Here is a 17,397-nt window from a genome sequence, read left to right on the forward strand (position 1 = left end):
TAGTTATTTTATTGGAAATTGGCGAAATTACTTGCTCATCAAGAGATTATTGCAGACAAGACTGAAAGCAGGGGAAAAACCTGGTTGTCTGTCTTGCTGCTTTTAGTCCTTGTGCTGTGCTGAGCTAACCAGCTGCTCCTTTAGCTTCATATTTAACACATACGAGTGGCATCAGTTGCCTATTAGCATATTTCCAAACTGTGCATGATTGCATCTGTCTATACTCCACTTTTCTCAGCATTCCCCAAGATTTTGAAAAAGAAAAAAGGTCATCAGCACACACTTCTGCATTTATATGTCACAAATGAACAATAATAAAAACATTAAGGATCCTATGTAAGTGCAATGTGCTGTCTTGGATACACAGGGGCTCAGTGTCGCCTCACAGCTTGCATCCTGGGTTTAAACTCCAACCAGGGCCTTTCTCCAAAGAGTTTCCATGTTCTCCTCGTGCTTTTGCATTGTTTTCCTTCTATGTTATGTCAATTTTTTTTACCTTGACTAAGGCACTAGCTTACAGCTAGAGTTGGTTCCTCATTGCCCAGTGGTGGCTGCCCACTGCTCCTAATACATAGGATGGGTTAAATGCAGAAAAGGAATTTCCCTTTGGGGCTCATTAAAGGATAACTGCATTTTTTTTAACACAATCCTTGCAGGCTGTTCTCAGCGCATGTATTGTTTCAGTTCACGTTGGTGGAGTCTGACTCACTGGATGTAGATTGTGGGTGTAAACTCGCCATTGGCTGCATATTACATGGATTTGTCTTTCATCTCTGCTATTTAGATGTTTTAAAATCCCCTTCAGTAGGGAAACAACAACCTCCGATCACGCTAAATATGACAAGTTTTTCCGTTGACTTGGATCATACAGTAAAAAAAATCCCAGCTAGTGAGTGACGGTTCCTCCCAACGCTGTTCCATCACTGGCTGAGCTATGCCAAGACAATTGCAGTTGTTTTAAAGAAATACCAACAAGCTAGAGCGTTTTTTCAAGTGCAACCAGACCATTCTGTGCTGCAGAATGGTCTAACTATGCAGATGCGGCAGCATAAAAAACCAAATAGTTGGTTCAAGTGGAATATAACTTGGAGAGGAGGGCGCGTTGATTAATAAATCCACTCTTAGCCAGTCATATGACAGCAGTGCTAATCAGTGATGCATCTCAACAACAGTTCAACAAATGGAATAAGATCTCTTGAAGAAATGATGCTATTTTCTAAATGGTCCTGCATGCACAATGTGAAAACACATCTCAAATCTGCAGTTCAAGGCAGATGGTGTGTTTATTTAATTTGTACAATAATGATACACAGAAATGAAAAAAATGCTGATGAAGCCATTTATATGACTGCATCCACCCAGCGCTGCATCAACCCAACCACAAAATGTGACACAACAGCATTTTGCACCGTGATGCATTTCAAAAATAAAGCATAAAATGCAACTTTTTCCTATGAGAAAAGTTACAAAGGAGGCAATAATACACAAGAATGAGCTGCTGTAATCCAACATCTTCCACATAAATGACAGAATATTGAGTCATAAAGTGTCGGCCTGATGTGTGTAGTATTCAGTGTGGTTACACTTTTGCAGCCTGGTGTTATTTCAGTGTGATTTTATGAAGGGTAAGTCAGTGGATGTAATGCAATATAACCAATATATCTGTCCTGCTGCCTTCAGACAGCTGCAGGGATTTAATCAACTGAAGGACAAACTCTTGTTTTACAAGATGGATCTGGACAAATGCGAGAATCATTTAGTGCTGATCTAGGAAATTGTTTACCAAAACACTTTTTTAAAATACAGATTAAATCCTATAAGCAATCGGGTTACTTTCTTTTTTCTTTCTTGCTAACCTGCTAAATATGTTACTTAAATACATTTGACTATAAGTTAAATATTTATGTGTGCTAATACTTTTTCGATTTGTCTTGTCATTCTTAAATTGTTAGGCAGATTAAATATTGGTTAGTTTTCCAAACTTTCTTTAAAAAACATTTTCTCTGTTCAAAGATTGTGCGATCTTCCGTTGTTTGGAGAATTCCCCACTGAATGAATTGAACAAGTTCACAGTGGTCAAGGTTTGTTTTCTAATCTTCTGAAAAGTTTGAGAGATGGTATTTAATTCAACAGCTAGGATCCAGTAGATGAATTTGAAATGGAATGGTGTTTCCTTGAAGCTTTTTTTTTTTTTAACCTCTATTGTATTATTAAAACAAAACAGGAGTAAGTATGTGTGATCCAAGCAGTTAAAATAAGTTTCAGTGCATTTTAAAAATCTGTCTGTATTCGGGTTAAGAAACCGGCTGACATCTCTTCCATTTAATAAGCAATGTGTTCTTTGTTCCCATAAAGTACAAATATATTTTATTTATCATATTCATTTAACATTTATTTAGCCAGACTGTGGTCAGTCTGGCCACTTAGTTTAAATATTAATTGTGCACAGGGGGTCTGATCGGGTCGGCATCATCTCTGCTGCAGCTGTGTGGTTAGGGAACAGCTCTGTGCAAACTGTCAGCTGAACATTAACACAAACAGATGACAGGTAACTTATATATAGTACCGTTCAAAAGTTTGGGGTCACCTGCATTTTACTGCTGCACATTCTGCAGGAAGGTCACTGTGACCTTCCTGCAGAATGTGCAGCAGTAAAATGCATGCCACAGGTGTGAGGAGGAACATGTTATATACACCCAGGCAATTTCAGATTTTCCATGAAAAGTCACACTTTCATTCATTTGCTAACATAATTCCACAAGGGTTTTCTAATCATCAATTAGCCTTTCAACACCATTAGCTAACACCATGTAGCATTAGAACATAGGAGTGATGGTTGCCGGAAATGTTCCTCTGTACCACTATGTAGATATTCCATTAAAAACCTTCTTTTTTTTCAGCTAGAATAGTCATTTATCACATTAACAATGTCTAGACTGTATTTCTGATTAATGTTATCTTCATTGAAAAAAATGCTTCTCTTTCAAAAATACAGACATTTCTAAGTGACCCTAACCTTTTGAACGGTACTGTACATGAATTAAAGTTGCTCTATTTTAGTTAAAGTTGCTCTACATTAGTTAAAGTTGCTCTATATTCGTGAAAGTTGCCTTATATCAGCTAAAGTTGATATTAAAGTTGCTCCATATTAGTTAATGTTGCTCTATATTAGTTGAGGTTGCTTCATCTTATGTAAAGTTGCTCCATATTCTTTAAAATTGATCCATATAAGTTGCTCTAAATGAGTTAAAGTTGACCTACACTAGTACTACACAAAAGTTTGAGGTTACCTAGATAACTTCCCGTTTTCCATGAAAACTCACACTTTTATTCATGTGCTAACATAATTGCACAAGGGTTTTCTAATCATCAATGAGCCTTTCAACACCATTAGCTAACACAATGTAGCATTAGAACACAGGAGTGATGGTTGCTGGAAATGTTCCTCTGTACCACTATGTAGATATTCCATTAAAAATCAGCTGTTTCCAGCTAGAATAGTCATTTACCACATTAACAATGTCTAGACTGTATTTCTGATTAATTTAACGATATATTCATTGAAAAAATGCTTTTCTTTCAAAAATAAGGACGTTTTTAAGTGACCCTAAACTTTTGAAGGGTAGTGTATATACTGTTCTCATATATTGTGATGGATTTCATGCGAGAAGCTGCCCCTCTGGATTTTTTATGTTAATATCCTTCAACATTTAAACGAGCGCAGTAACATTGAGATAACATTTGTCCTGGTAGGGGAACAAAGGAAACAGCTGTCCTGACTGTCCAAGGTTAGCACCATCAACTCACAAACATCTCCAGAGGTCACTAATTTAACCAGGCTGTTTTATTTAACCTGTAGAAAAGCATACAAAAGAGAAGTTTTGGTTTTGCTGGAAACTACGTCCCTGTTTCTGGTCTGTACTAAGCCAAGCTGCTGTTCCATCAGTTTTTATAGTACAAACATAAGAGTTGTATTGATCCTCTGATCGATCTTTCAGCACGAGAACATTCCTTTAAATGCCAAATTATTCCTTTATAATAAAAAAGTCCTTGGGTTTTGTAGTTTCTGCGACATTTTATATTATATAGTATTATATATACTTAAAAATCTGATAGGCCAAATTATCAATCAGTCAGTTGCATTTAAAGAACAGAATCATCACACTGATAAAAACTAAAATTAAAAAATGGAATATTATACGCAACTGTGGCAACAAAAAAAGTTAACAACCCATTCATTTCAATAGCTTGCGGTGCACAACAATGGCTTCAGAGGAGTCATAGGTGTCTTGGTGGCCCCCCTCACTCGTCTCACTCGCTCAGTTTTTAAGGACAAGGCAAGTTTACACTGCTATATTCCTTCCAGTTCTTAATAATGGATTTAACCAAGGGACATTAAGTTACTTGGAAATTTCCTTGTACCCATCCCATGACCTTTGCTATTTAATATCCTTTTCAATGTTATTTTGTGTTCATGGTGTGATTATAGTCAGAGGTACTGATTCACCAATAACTGGACCTTCCAATAACAAAGTGTCTTTATGTTGCAGTCACTTAAAGCACATTAACTGCACTCAGATAATCTCCATTCCACTAATTGTGAGACAATAACTGGTTCCACCTGTGTTGAAAGAGATGAGTCATGTTAAAGAAGTTAGATACTTATGCAATCACTTATTTACACTTTATGTTTTTTACTCCACCAAGGAACGTGACGGAGTTATGTGACAATCGGCGTACGTTTGTCGGTCTGTTTGTCTGTCTGTTAGCAACATTACTCAAAATTGGACAAACAGATGTAGAATAAATTTTCAGGGAAGGTCAGATATGACACAAGGAACAAGTGATTAGACTTTGGCAGTGAAGCGGTTTATGGTCTGGATCCACAGATTTGTTAAAGATTTCTGTATCGTTGTGAGATAGCAACACTGCGTCACTGTAACTATGACAACAAGTGAACACTACATCAGCTGCCTGCTGCCCATCACATGATTCCGACTAAGAATTGACTGCTGTGGACTTATTGGGACTTACCCGTCAGAAATGATATGAGGAACAATTGATTAAACTGTGGGGGTGTTTCCGAATCCCATCAATTCCCGCTACATATTTAGGTCACGCAATTCGATATCCGTACATAACGTAAACATGCTTAACACACGCCTGTGCTCAGCCAGCACAAGGTAATTTGTTATTAAAGATTTCATCCGTCAGAAATGATATGACGACTGAGCAGCCATGGCAGAGTACTGCGCTCTCTGAGTGCTTTTCTTGTTAATAAAGTGGCATTACTTCATAGAAATCTGTTTTTGTTTTGAGATTAAAAAGTCTTTCTGTGTAAATTCTTGTCAAAAAGCAGAATTAATTATTAATAATTGCTTTTTCTGAGCTTTGTACATCTTGGGAATGTTGTCTGCTTTCTTTTTCTTTCTGGACTTTCATTACCGTTTAATTTTTAAAAAAAATAAACTGCGTAGGTTGTCAAAATAGGGCAAATCTTAATGAGGGAATTGTTGTAGGCCTTGGGGGTTTGATCTGAAAAACATAATGTGTTTCTAATAAAAATGTCATGAAACACGACAATCATCCAACTTACAATCTGGACTTATCAGAGACTTAAGCAGAGCAGAAGACAACAGTAACTCATGGAGGTCATTGAAGAAAAAGAGAACACAGATATGAGACAGAGAGGTGTTATAAATCCATGATGATGTATCAGATAACAGTATTCGCTTCTTATTATTGTTATATGCTGACACACCTACTGAAAATAACAACAACAAACAACAGTATTAGGTTTGCTGCTGTGATATTTGATGGCAATTGACGACAAGGTGAACCGCTTTCAAATCAATCTCCAGACGCTTTGCTTTCTTGGTCTCGCTGCATTTTTTTTTTTTTTTTTTTTTTTGCTTTGAGTTCACAAAAGTAGTGTTTTTCTTCTCCCTTGATAGCCAGCCTCCTCTGATCTCTGTTGACTTGTGAAGTAAAAGCAGTTTAAGGGGAGCAGAATAAAAAGTGGCTATTTTAAGGAGAGCATCTTGAACTTAACTAACCCCTTAGCTGTCAGTTACACTCCCACAGAGGAAAGTGGATGTGATATGAACTGTGAGGGAGCTGAAAGACTGGAAGGAATACCAATATAGTTTTTTTTTTTTTTTTAAATGTGTGTGCGTGTACATGTCTGTGTTGCAATTCTGCACTTTATTGCTGTGGACGGCTCCATCTTAGGCCCAATGCGATCCCATCCAAGCAGGGTTAGAGGCACACAAACACTAACCAGACAGCAGGATTAGGATCAAGAGGCACAGACACAATATATCAGTCTCAGAAAATCTGCAAAATCCCCACCGTCTTGCACCTTATTGTTTTGTTGATCTAGTCTAGACTTCTACTTTGTGGGCATGTACGTATGAAATGAGCGTTCAATCGTGTGTGTGCAGGCCTCTTTTTGCTCGGGTGTGCGTTCGAATGCACAACCCTGAGTCTTTGGATGTGATAGTGCAGAGAGAACCCGTTCATTTCTCCATGCCGGCTTTTGAGGAGCAGCGGTTTGGAAGGAGAAAATATGCTCCATCCATATCGGCTGAGCTCTGCTGCCCTGTGATCAGCGTCCTCGCCTGCGCCCACTCCGAGAGAAAGCACTGACAGTGGAACAAATTACTCCGTAACATCAATGGACCACGGCTTTTACTAGATTCGTCTCTACACACACATACAGGGAGCGAAAAAGCCCTTTTGTACTGCCTGTGTCTGCACTTGGAAAAAAAATGGCAAGGTGTCAAAAAATATGTCAGAGCATTGCATGAGCGAGATTTTTGTTTAAAGAGACACAATGATGTGTTGGGTTGGAGAAACAGAAAAAAAACAACAACTGAGAACTATTTCCCAATCTGTTGTGCTCAGATAAGAAGCGATCTGGAGCCATGTAATGAGCTGATGTGGAATTAGTTTGGAGCCGCACAATAGGAGGGACAACGCGAAAAAGCACTGCAACATGATTCATGGGCTCAGACTAAACCTCGACAGCGTGTTCATGCCTTTGAAACTGACCCATATAGTCAGAATTAAAGAAAAAGAAACTGGGAGCTAATCAGCTTAAGGCAACGTTTTCATGAAATATTCACATTGCATGCGTTGAAGTTAACAAGAATTCTCTATACCATTGTTTTTCCGCATTTATTTAATAATCTAACAACCTTAAGGGACTACTTAACTCGCTTTCCTTGTGTTTTTGTGCTTTTAATGTCAACGCCTGACACTTGTACGGACGGCCTAATAGTGTAATGGTAACAGAAGCAGCGGGTTTGCTATTAATATTTCACAAACACGTAGAGCGAACACAACGTCCTTACAGAAAAAGGAGGAGGGCTGAAGAATGAATAGAGAAGTTTGGTATAATACATGAGCCGTGAGATTGTTTATTGCAGCTTTAGTTGTCTTGTCGTCTGGTCTGCAGGGCAAAAGTAGAAATGTTTTTGCATTGTTGATCCTGGTAAAGCTCTTTAGGTTGACACAGTAATAGATAGTAGAAAAAGCTCAGTGAGGCTGATGATGTTTCGCATCTTATTTAAATTACAAAAAACAGCCAAATAGGAACCCTGCCAACCCTTAATATAGCTTTGTATTGCATTACAGTATTGTATCATGTTAGGATATTCAAATATTAATCGCTGCCAGCGAAGGAAAGCCTTAATATAGCAAAGACTACATTTTAAGTCTGTGTGCAAACATTCTCAGTAAGAGACTCTGGGTGTTAGTTAGCTTTGTTGATGCCGAAGGCCAAGACAAAACCCCACAGATACAAAGACTAGCTGAGTGTGATTTTATGTAACATGACAGTCAGAAAAGCCATTTGGGACCTTGGCCAAATTTAATGTTTCATATGTGTTTTTAATCTGCAGATCTACCGACAGGAGGACCAAGATCACTGATTTGAATTGAAGATGACCATGATATGCTAAAACATCTAAGAAGCCAACGCCAAATTGAAATGTTCTCTTTGTTGGTTAAACAGACTTTATGATGAAGCGGGGAGGATTAAATTAATTCAGAGTTCAGATACAGACTCACAATAATGTCTTGCTTTTTCGTGAATGTCTGCGGTATGTTTAAAATAGACCATATACCCAAATTAAACCGATTACGAATAGTAAACACAGATATAGGCATAAAGATATGACTAAGCTGCTTTGATCTTATGTGGAAAGACAGATGTTTTTCTCAGGCTACATAGTTGTGTAGGTAAACACAGCACCTTCAGCACGCCACCCTCAGCTCCAGGCCATGTTGTCATTCAGGCACTGATTCTCTCATGATGGAGCAGCATGTTGACCTACAGTACAATAAAATCACAGCCAGCATGCTAATGATGGAAGGTTGTGGTATTTCAAACACGCAGATTTCTTTAAATCCGCAGTAGGGGGTCACTCTGGTGAAATAACTTAATCTGTTTTTCAAAGTATTCTGCATTGACTGATACATTAATTCCAGGTTACAGTATTTTTTTTAAACCTAATAACTCATTTTTCAGGACTTGTATGTGTAGCCTACACAAAGTCCACCTGACACGCAATCCTGATTAAATCCTTACATTGATATAGAATGGCAAGGCGACCCTTGACCACATAATTCAGGCCTCAGGCAGAAGAAATACAGAATGCCATCTGATGAACTTTAAATAGATGTGATAGCATTAACTCTCTGACCTGAGGCAAAATAAAGTGCATAATGTAAAGACTGAGGATTTGGTTCTGTGTACACAATTGACCAGTGACTCACATCACAGAACAATGGAACAAATATGATGAAAATATAATAGGAATGGAAAATAAAATAGAACAAAGTAAACAGCAACAAGTTATTTTTTTTCCAGAATCCTATATACTGATCATGTTTTGTACCTCATCAAGCACACTTAAATCGACTTGTCAGCATGTTCAGTGTCCAGTGGGATTTTTTAAATAGAGCAGAAGCAGCCTAAAGATTGGAGCAAAATAATATGCCTATATTGGATTAATCTGCAGCTATTCTGATACTTGATTATTGTAAATTTAATCTCTTTGGGATCTGGACTACTGAAGTAGAATTTGCCGATGCGACTTTGGAGTCTGGTATATTATAATGGCCTTTTTTTAAAAAACCCTTTAAGACCTACCATTGTGCAAGTTCGCCAGGACATATTCTTACATTTTTACATACTGTAGTGCAATTTTTTTGGAGTATTTTTATTCGCTTTACATTTGCTTTACATCAATATAACCCTTAAATCCAAAGTTTTAATAGTATGTATTGATTTATGTCTTAACTACTACAATAAATTGCTTAAAAGTGCAATAAACCTAAAAAAAACCAAACTTTTTTTTGTTTTTTTACATATATTTCAAAATACAGAAATTGCTGTATCCCTCAAATTTGTAAATGTAAAACAGTACACACAATAGTGCACAATATCCCGTGCTCTCATTTATAAAGAGTTTTGTTATGTGCACTTTATTGTGTATTTTTACAAACCCATCACTGCAAGGAAAAAGTGCTCTGAGACCTAGTGAATGTGTGAAATGATAGTATAACTCCCCAGATTTTATATGCAAAAAGAATGATCGATCTATCTTATCTGGTTTCAAATCTACCGCCAATCAAAAATGAATATGCAAATTGTAGCACTGGCGCTACGCTGGGCTCTATAGAGTTAAACTATTTTAGTACATATACATTACTGATAGCATTATTAGTCAATTAAATGGAAAATAATTGTTAGTTGAAACCCTACTAAAGATAAGACTTGTGAACAGACGGTCACTGGCTAAACTGCTGGATTAGTTTATAAGTGGGATGGCAGTAAGTGAGCTCTATTCTTCTTTCTTTAAGGGACACCAGCCATTAAATTATCAGGAAAAAAAAATAGTTACAGCTGACAGCTAATATGTCTTTATTCACTGAGAATGATGAGCAAATAACCCACATTATCATAGTAAAATGTAAAAAAGAGAATAAATAAAGAGCATAAAACAGCAATGAAATTAACAGGCATGAACAGTCTTCAGTCTGTTTTATAGTAGCAATAAAGCAGCATCTGTCTCAGTACCCAAGGAAAAGTTGTTTTACTTTGCTTCAGTTTGTGGGAAGTCGTACAAGATGAAGTGCAAAAGCATGTACAGCACCCTCAGTTTAATATTTTGCATCCTCAGTTAAAATATGAGGATAAACTTATCGCCATTCAGTTGTGAGCAGTGAGTGGGACCTCCTGCTGAATGCATTGTATCATTAGTCCAACCATTATGCAAAAGGGTGTAAAATGTTTATAATTTTGCAGTACTACTGTGCCACATTGGTCTGTGCAGCTGTGCTTGAGTTGGATAACTACTACTGTTAGCTTATGTGTTTCCATGGATATTCAGTAATGGCTGAGAGGGGTTGAACACCAGCATCAACACATGTTCCACAGCTGCAGGGAGCTTCATGGAGACAACTAACCAGGACACGAGAACTCACATCTACCACTTGTTCCTTTAGCAACTTCAGCAAGTGCCAGATGACCTTGGTATGAAGAAGTCTGTCCAAAGGGGTCTAAATGATTTCCCCATGCAGTGAGGTAAGGTGTGTGTTTTGTTGCTTATCATTTAAACAGGGCATAGCAGTAAAATCCCTGCAACAATTATGCTATATTTTGCTATGTTTGTAGAAATTTTGCATCAAATAGCCATGAAAATGTCGTATCAAATTCTTACAAGGACATACACTACCATCCAAATGTTTGGGGCCACCCAGGCAATTTAATGATTTCCATGAAAACACACACTTTTATTCATGTGCTAACATAATTGCACAAGGGTTTTGTAATCATCAATTAGCCTTTCAACATCATTAGCTAACACAATGTAGCGTTAGAACACAGGAGTTTTTAAATCAGCCGTTTCCAGCTAAAGCCGTCATTTACCACATTAACAATGTCTCAACTGTCTTTCTGGTCAATTTCATGATAATTTTGTTATTTTAATTGAAAAAAAATGTTTTTCTTTCAAAAATAAGGATATTTTAAATGGTAGTGTACGTATTTTTGCTATTATGGACATAAAGTCATGTGTATTTGCATTTTAAGGCTGTCTGATGCAGAGTAAAGCAGTTATAGATGCATGTAATCTGGACAATAATCAGTCTTTGGTGGACGACAATCACTTTTCAGCCCTGTTTCATTTTGAATGCACCGTAACTCATTTTGTTCTAGAACCAGGCCTGATTCAGTGCCAGCAATCATGGACTGGGATTAAACCTGTCCTACCATATGTCTAAACAGATGGAGAAAGCAGTTATTGTTATTATGCTATTACTAGCACAGCAACAAGGTTAGAGGTCATGACCCCAGCTCAAGACAAGACAACTGCCCTTACATAAGCTACCGCATGATCACGAGCAAATAAAATCCTCAGGAAACCAAAATGCTGAGAAAGTCCTGCTGTTGTTTTCCCATTAGAAAGATTTAGACTGGCACAGTATTTAGGTCATACAGTTTATGAGGCGCCCATGGGATGGCTGTCGTTATTCGTTTAACTACCATCATAACGCCCTGAAGCTAAATCCATTGCTTCCACCTGTTCCAGCTTCACAGAGCTGGATATACTGTGCAGAATCCTCCAGTGGTTTGAAACATACTTGGAACTGTTTAGGAGTGAGGCAGGATGCTACTAAACAAGACCTACATTTATGAGGAGCCTATTTTTAGGATCAAACCTGTCACGCTCATCTGAAAGTTTTACCACTCCACCAGGTGAAATGCAGCTCCTCTAGCTGCTTTCCAAACCCTCCCTGGATAAATAAAAACTATGATCAAACTCATTGAACTTTTTGTGGTGACAACTCCATCTAAATTACAGAATCATGCTATAAAAAAGCAGACGAAAAGCTGAAACCCGGCCGACTTTAATGGCAGTCCATCACAGCAAGACTTTTTTGAAGCTCATGCATCATAAAGATCAATAAATGTGTATCAAACGAACATAAGATTCATATTCAAGACATTTAATTTCTTTATGTGATTCTATTTATATATTGTTGGAGTCATTGTGTTCTGAACTTTAGGTCAAAAGCATAACAAATCAAATGAGGAAGAGAAATAGTGAGAGAAATACAAAGTGCTTTCCTGCCTGAAATATGCTTCAGTTTTTTGTTATTTCCTCTGTCACTTTAGGTCCAATAACAGCACTGACTCATTGGCCACTAACCTCACTTCCTATCTGATCATCTGCAAAATACCACAGAGCAGCAGTGACTGGCTATCTGCAGGCCACCACCTCACATGTCAGCGGCTCTTCACTTCTGCTTTACTGCATGTGGTGCAGAGAGCTGATTAAGGGTAAGGTTTTGATTTTAAAGGCAAAATGAATCTGGGACATCGAAGCGGCGGTTACAAATGGATTCTATCTGCCAGACCGCTTTGAAAACAGATGGTAGCATTAAGGACAAAGCACCTGGATATAGCTCTCATTTGTTGTGGATCTGCTTTGGGATGATGCCTTCCTAATGAGGGTATTAAAGGATGAGGATATCAAAAAAACCTTATTAAAATGGATACAAATTTTTAACATAGAAAAAAACCCCAGACAACAGTATCTCCAAAGCAGCTTTGCTTTGCTTTCAACTATAATATGAAAAGCATACATTATTTAATGATAATTATTGTGCTACATGTAAGACACTATGGATTCATACAAGCAAGGATCAGTGGCCAAAAATGGAGAAACAATGTATGCATCTTTTAGAATCAAACTGTGAGACTATCGATCATTTTCTACAACAAAAATTCAGAAATTACTCGGAAGAAATCAAGATCCTTAAATATGCATAATAATCCAGTTTAAATGAGTGAGTTGTGTAAAAATTTACCACCATGCAGTCATGAACGTAACATGTAACATGGACTTCAGCTCCTGACAAGTACCTTTAAGAAGGACTCTCTTCAGGTGTGGTGTTAAATCCACATCGGTCTGCTCGAAATAGATGTTGGGCAACACATTTTTATTTTTGACTATTATAATCACCCATATTGCTTGTTTTGAGCACCATAAATTCAATTCTGTACACCTGCATTGTTGTACAAAACACCCATTTACACGTTCCTATTTTTGCTGCTGTACAATAAGAATTTTTATTCTCACAAAACACAAAAATTACTATAAACTGCATAAATTATCGTAAACACCAGTGTTAGGCAACCAGATTTTACCAGCTCAAAGCAGCCACACCATAAATATGCATAGCTTTGAGCCCTCATGCAATATAAATGAGTGAGCTGTGTAAAAATTTACCCCCCATACAGTTGTCACGAGATGGTAAACTAGCTATAGAGACCAAAATCATTCCTTTGTACCAGACTAACATGTTTATTTCTGCTGTACATCTATACATGGGGGTCTACAAGGACTGACTCACTTTTTGAGCCTGTCTCAAGTGGCCGTTTGAGGAACTGCAGCTTTTGACGCTTCCACGCAAGCCTCACTTTCCAGCAGTAAAGGTTTCTGCTTAAGAGCAATGGGCTCCTCATCCACAGATGATGAAATGCATCTCTAATGAGTAATGGGACCTAAATCTATCCTGTCACACGCTGTTGATCTTTCACTTGTAGGGAGCACGGAATGCGAGGAAGCTACAGCTAAGTGCAATATGCTCCTGTCAATTACTTATGAGCAATCCTGTATGGATTATGCATCGCAGTTATTAAGACACAAATTGTAAAAAATTCATTGGACCTGACAATTTCAATTATGCTAATATTACCCTTATGTTGTTAAAGCTTCCTCGTGGGAATGAGTACGAATGACTTGGAAGTTTAAGAGTGTACTGAAAAATTCATCCTGATCAGATTAAAGTGAGGCAGTTGGCTTTTTCTCCACTTAATATGATTGCATGTCCATTCTATCGCACCACATTGTCAGATGAATGAATATATAATAGGTGTTCAGAGAGACTTCACTATATATTTTGGCAATAATAAAATTACTTTTTATGTAACATGATTGTGCAAAAATCTAGAAAGAGCAGCCCCAATTCAATACCAATAATATATGTAAAGAAAAAAGGATTAAATGACTGAGAAATGTTTGTTAACAAGATTATAGCCATGCAAACTGCCAAAAGGCTCTCAGGAACTAGACCAACGGCATCAAAAGTGCATCAGCAAGTCCTAGGTCTCACTTTTAGATTTCTAATGGTAACAAAACCATCCCTATGCTGTAAAAAAAAAAAAAAAGAAAGAAAGAAATCAATTAAATTAAAAAATTAGTTTAAAAAGAAAATAAAAGAAAAAAATGTGACTTTCTTTCCATATTTTTGAAATAAAATAAATGAAAATCAAAATTAGTAAAATAATAATAAAGTTGCACAAACAAATGCTACATTTCCTTATCTAATACAAAATAATATTTCAAAATTATTACCACGAAGTAACTCACTAGTGAATTTTTTTGACAATTCTGACAATTAAAACAAAACTGGTTTGTAATTAATTTGCATTTTTATATATGCATTTTTTTAAAAATATTTAAATAACAATAAACATTAATAAAAATACAAAATAATTCCCATGATCTCATGTAAAATAAAGGCTAGAAATTATTATTTTAATGACATGGTTATTTTATGTGATTTTACAGTCTGTTTTTGGCATCTTAGCAACCAAAATATAATAATTTCATATTCTTAAAAATGTGACCATCACTTACACGTGACTTCTCTCACTGATCTGCAGCACGATCGAGTTTCCTAATGAACGGAGGTCTGTTCTCAGTTGCCGAACTGCACCAGTGAATATGATGTGATAAGTATTAGCACGCAGCCGGTGTTACAGTGATACCAACATGCTGTCATGTCAGGATTGCTGTGGATCAAATCCCTCCATAGCAACTGAGGTGGCCTGCGGTTTCGGCTTGGTTGCCACTCCCAGGAATACCTACCAATGTGATCTTGTCTACATGATGACAACAACAACAACAATGGCTTTTCCCATGCTGACACCATCCTGGGAACTACTTGTCATTCATATTCAGAACGTATTGCCAGGGATAAGCCGTGACTAGTTGTTGTACCACACCAGCATCATGCTCTATCGTGTACAGTATTTATAAATCTGCATATTATTATAGGATAAAGACATGTACAAGTATTGTTAACAAATGATTCCAGAGCATGTGACACTGATAAGAGGCTCAGTAAGTGTCTGCAGGGGAAGAGGGAAGTATAATTTGTCCGAACTTGATCTGCAGCAATTTAATCACAACTGATACAAATAACTGCCTTAAAAATCCGTTTTCTTTTGCGCTGCTGAGCTCAGTCCCTCTGGCTCGCCGTCTCAGATGACTGATTTGGTTCTGCTCCAAACTGGCGGCAGTCCTGTGATCTTTCATTACGAGCTGCACCTTCTACGTCAAACCCTGCCGAGGCAGTAACAGCTCCAGAAATTTCATCAACGTATGGAGTGTTCCCATAGCTGTCAGATCTATTTAAAAAAAAAACTGACTGTGCCTTGAAGTCACAGCGAAATTAAAAGAAAACACACTTGGGTAGCTTGCTACATTAGTCCTGACACACTGATTTGACTACAGGTAGGTATTTCGCAGTATCTCACAGTCTCACTGATGGTGGAGGAGAAGGAAACGAGACGACAACAAGATCAGATGTGATTTAAAAGATCTGATATATATTGACACTGCAAAAAGAAAGTGTAATTCTCCATACCTATATGGATATAAGTGACGTATTGGAAAGTGATATGAAAAGAGAAAATTAGGAAACGCAAAGAAAGCAGCTCTTCCTGCTGATGTGAAAAACACATTTAGGGAAATTTCAGTAAACAAATTGAAAATGGAATTCTCGATGCACATATTTTGGGTGGGAGAGGTATGATGCAATATAGTGAAAGTCAAAAAGAATCTATGATTCTGGTAAAATTAATCATTACATTTAAAATAACATTCGTGGAGAGTCATTATTTCTTGTCGTATTATTAAAACTAAAAGTTATTGTACTTGTTTTTTTTTTTTTTTTTTTTTTTTTTTTTTTTTACTGATTTATCATTATAAGACGGGAGTCAAACATGTGGCCAGCGGGCCAAAACTGGCCCACAGAGGGTCCAATCTGACCCACCAGACGACTTTGTAAAGTGTAAAAATTACAGAGAAGTTATTAACTGCAAATTGTAAATTTTTAAAACTAATACATTTTAAATAATTTCTAGACCATGACAAGTTGTTTTGATCATAAAGTACAATACTACATTGGTCATTGTTCTTTTGTTATTTTATGTCTCGTTTTTGTAAGATTTTGTCCAGTTTTTGTTGTTTTTTTTTGTCAGACCATTGTCATTTGTCTCATGTTTTTGGTCATTTAGTTTCTCGTTTGTCATTTTTTGTCATGTTTTTGTCCATTTTTTTGGTGCTTTGTAACTTTTTGGTTTCATTTTTTTTTGCCTCTTTTTTGTTTTGTTTCGTGTCGTTTGTCTCATTTTTGGATGTTTTGTTCTCCCTTTTGTCATTTTGTGTCTTTGTGTTTTTGTAATATTTTGTCTTGTTTTTTGTTTAATATGACTTTTGTCATTTTGATCATAAAGTAAAATACTATATTATTCATTTCCAGATACCTGTGACTAATGTTTTGTGCTTTTGTTGATACTTTGTGATTTGTAGGTTGTAATGTGTAAATGATAAACTGAGGCATAATGTTGATCAAATTGAAATTTTCAGATTGTTCATAATGTTTTGTAAAAAAGATAGTTCCTTGATTGTGAACTTTTTTGCACTAAAACAAAGGAAAAATTTGGAGTTGTGGTTACTTATAGGTTATTATGCTGTGATTTTACTGGTCCGGCTCAATTGAGATCAAACTGGGCTCAATGTGGCCCCTGAAGTAAGATGAATTTGACTGTTATAGGATGTCAGTGTAAGCATTTTAAATAAATTATTGATGATTTTTTTTTTTAAATGCATCAGAAATTTTTTTGCGATGCTTCGTAGTTTTTTTTTTTTTTTTTACTGCAACAGGCTCCACCTACTTATGGTCACTTCCTTCTTCAGCTCTGGCAAACCAGTCATAACTGACTGTTGTAAAAGGCATCGCTGACATTGACAGCAGACTTAAAATTCAAGTATACGATGAAATGCAGTGATTTTCTTGGTGCTGATAGTCTTAATCAGCGTTGTGTGAAACTGCTTAGCAAGCACTTGAAAGAAAAGGATGTTCATTTATAGGTAAAAGTCCCTCACTCTAGCTTTAATTAAGAAAAAAAATTAAATATAAACTTCCCCATGTCTTTCCGTTGCATCTTTGCAGCAAATGTAAAAATCCTGCTAACAGAACAGGCTACAGTAAAGTTATTGGAAGAAAAATCCAGAAAATGACCATTGCTTT

At 36.7% G+C, this 17,397-nt stretch overlaps 1 protein-coding gene across 1 annotated transcript in view; it reads right to left on the reverse strand.

The window, feature by feature from the left end:
- The window catches only part of grapa (GRB2 related adaptor protein a), a 45,041-nt gene that overhangs the window by 1,937 nt on the left and 25,707 nt on the right, over positions 1-17,397 (reverse strand). The gene's annotated exons all lie outside the window — the stretch shown is intronic.

Source organism: Amphiprion ocellaris, chromosome 19 (assembly GCF_022539595.1).
Source record: "Amphiprion ocellaris isolate individual 3 ecotype Okinawa chromosome 19, ASM2253959v1, whole genome shotgun sequence".
Taxonomy (NCBI): Eukaryota; Metazoa; Chordata; class Actinopteri; family Pomacentridae; genus Amphiprion; species Amphiprion ocellaris.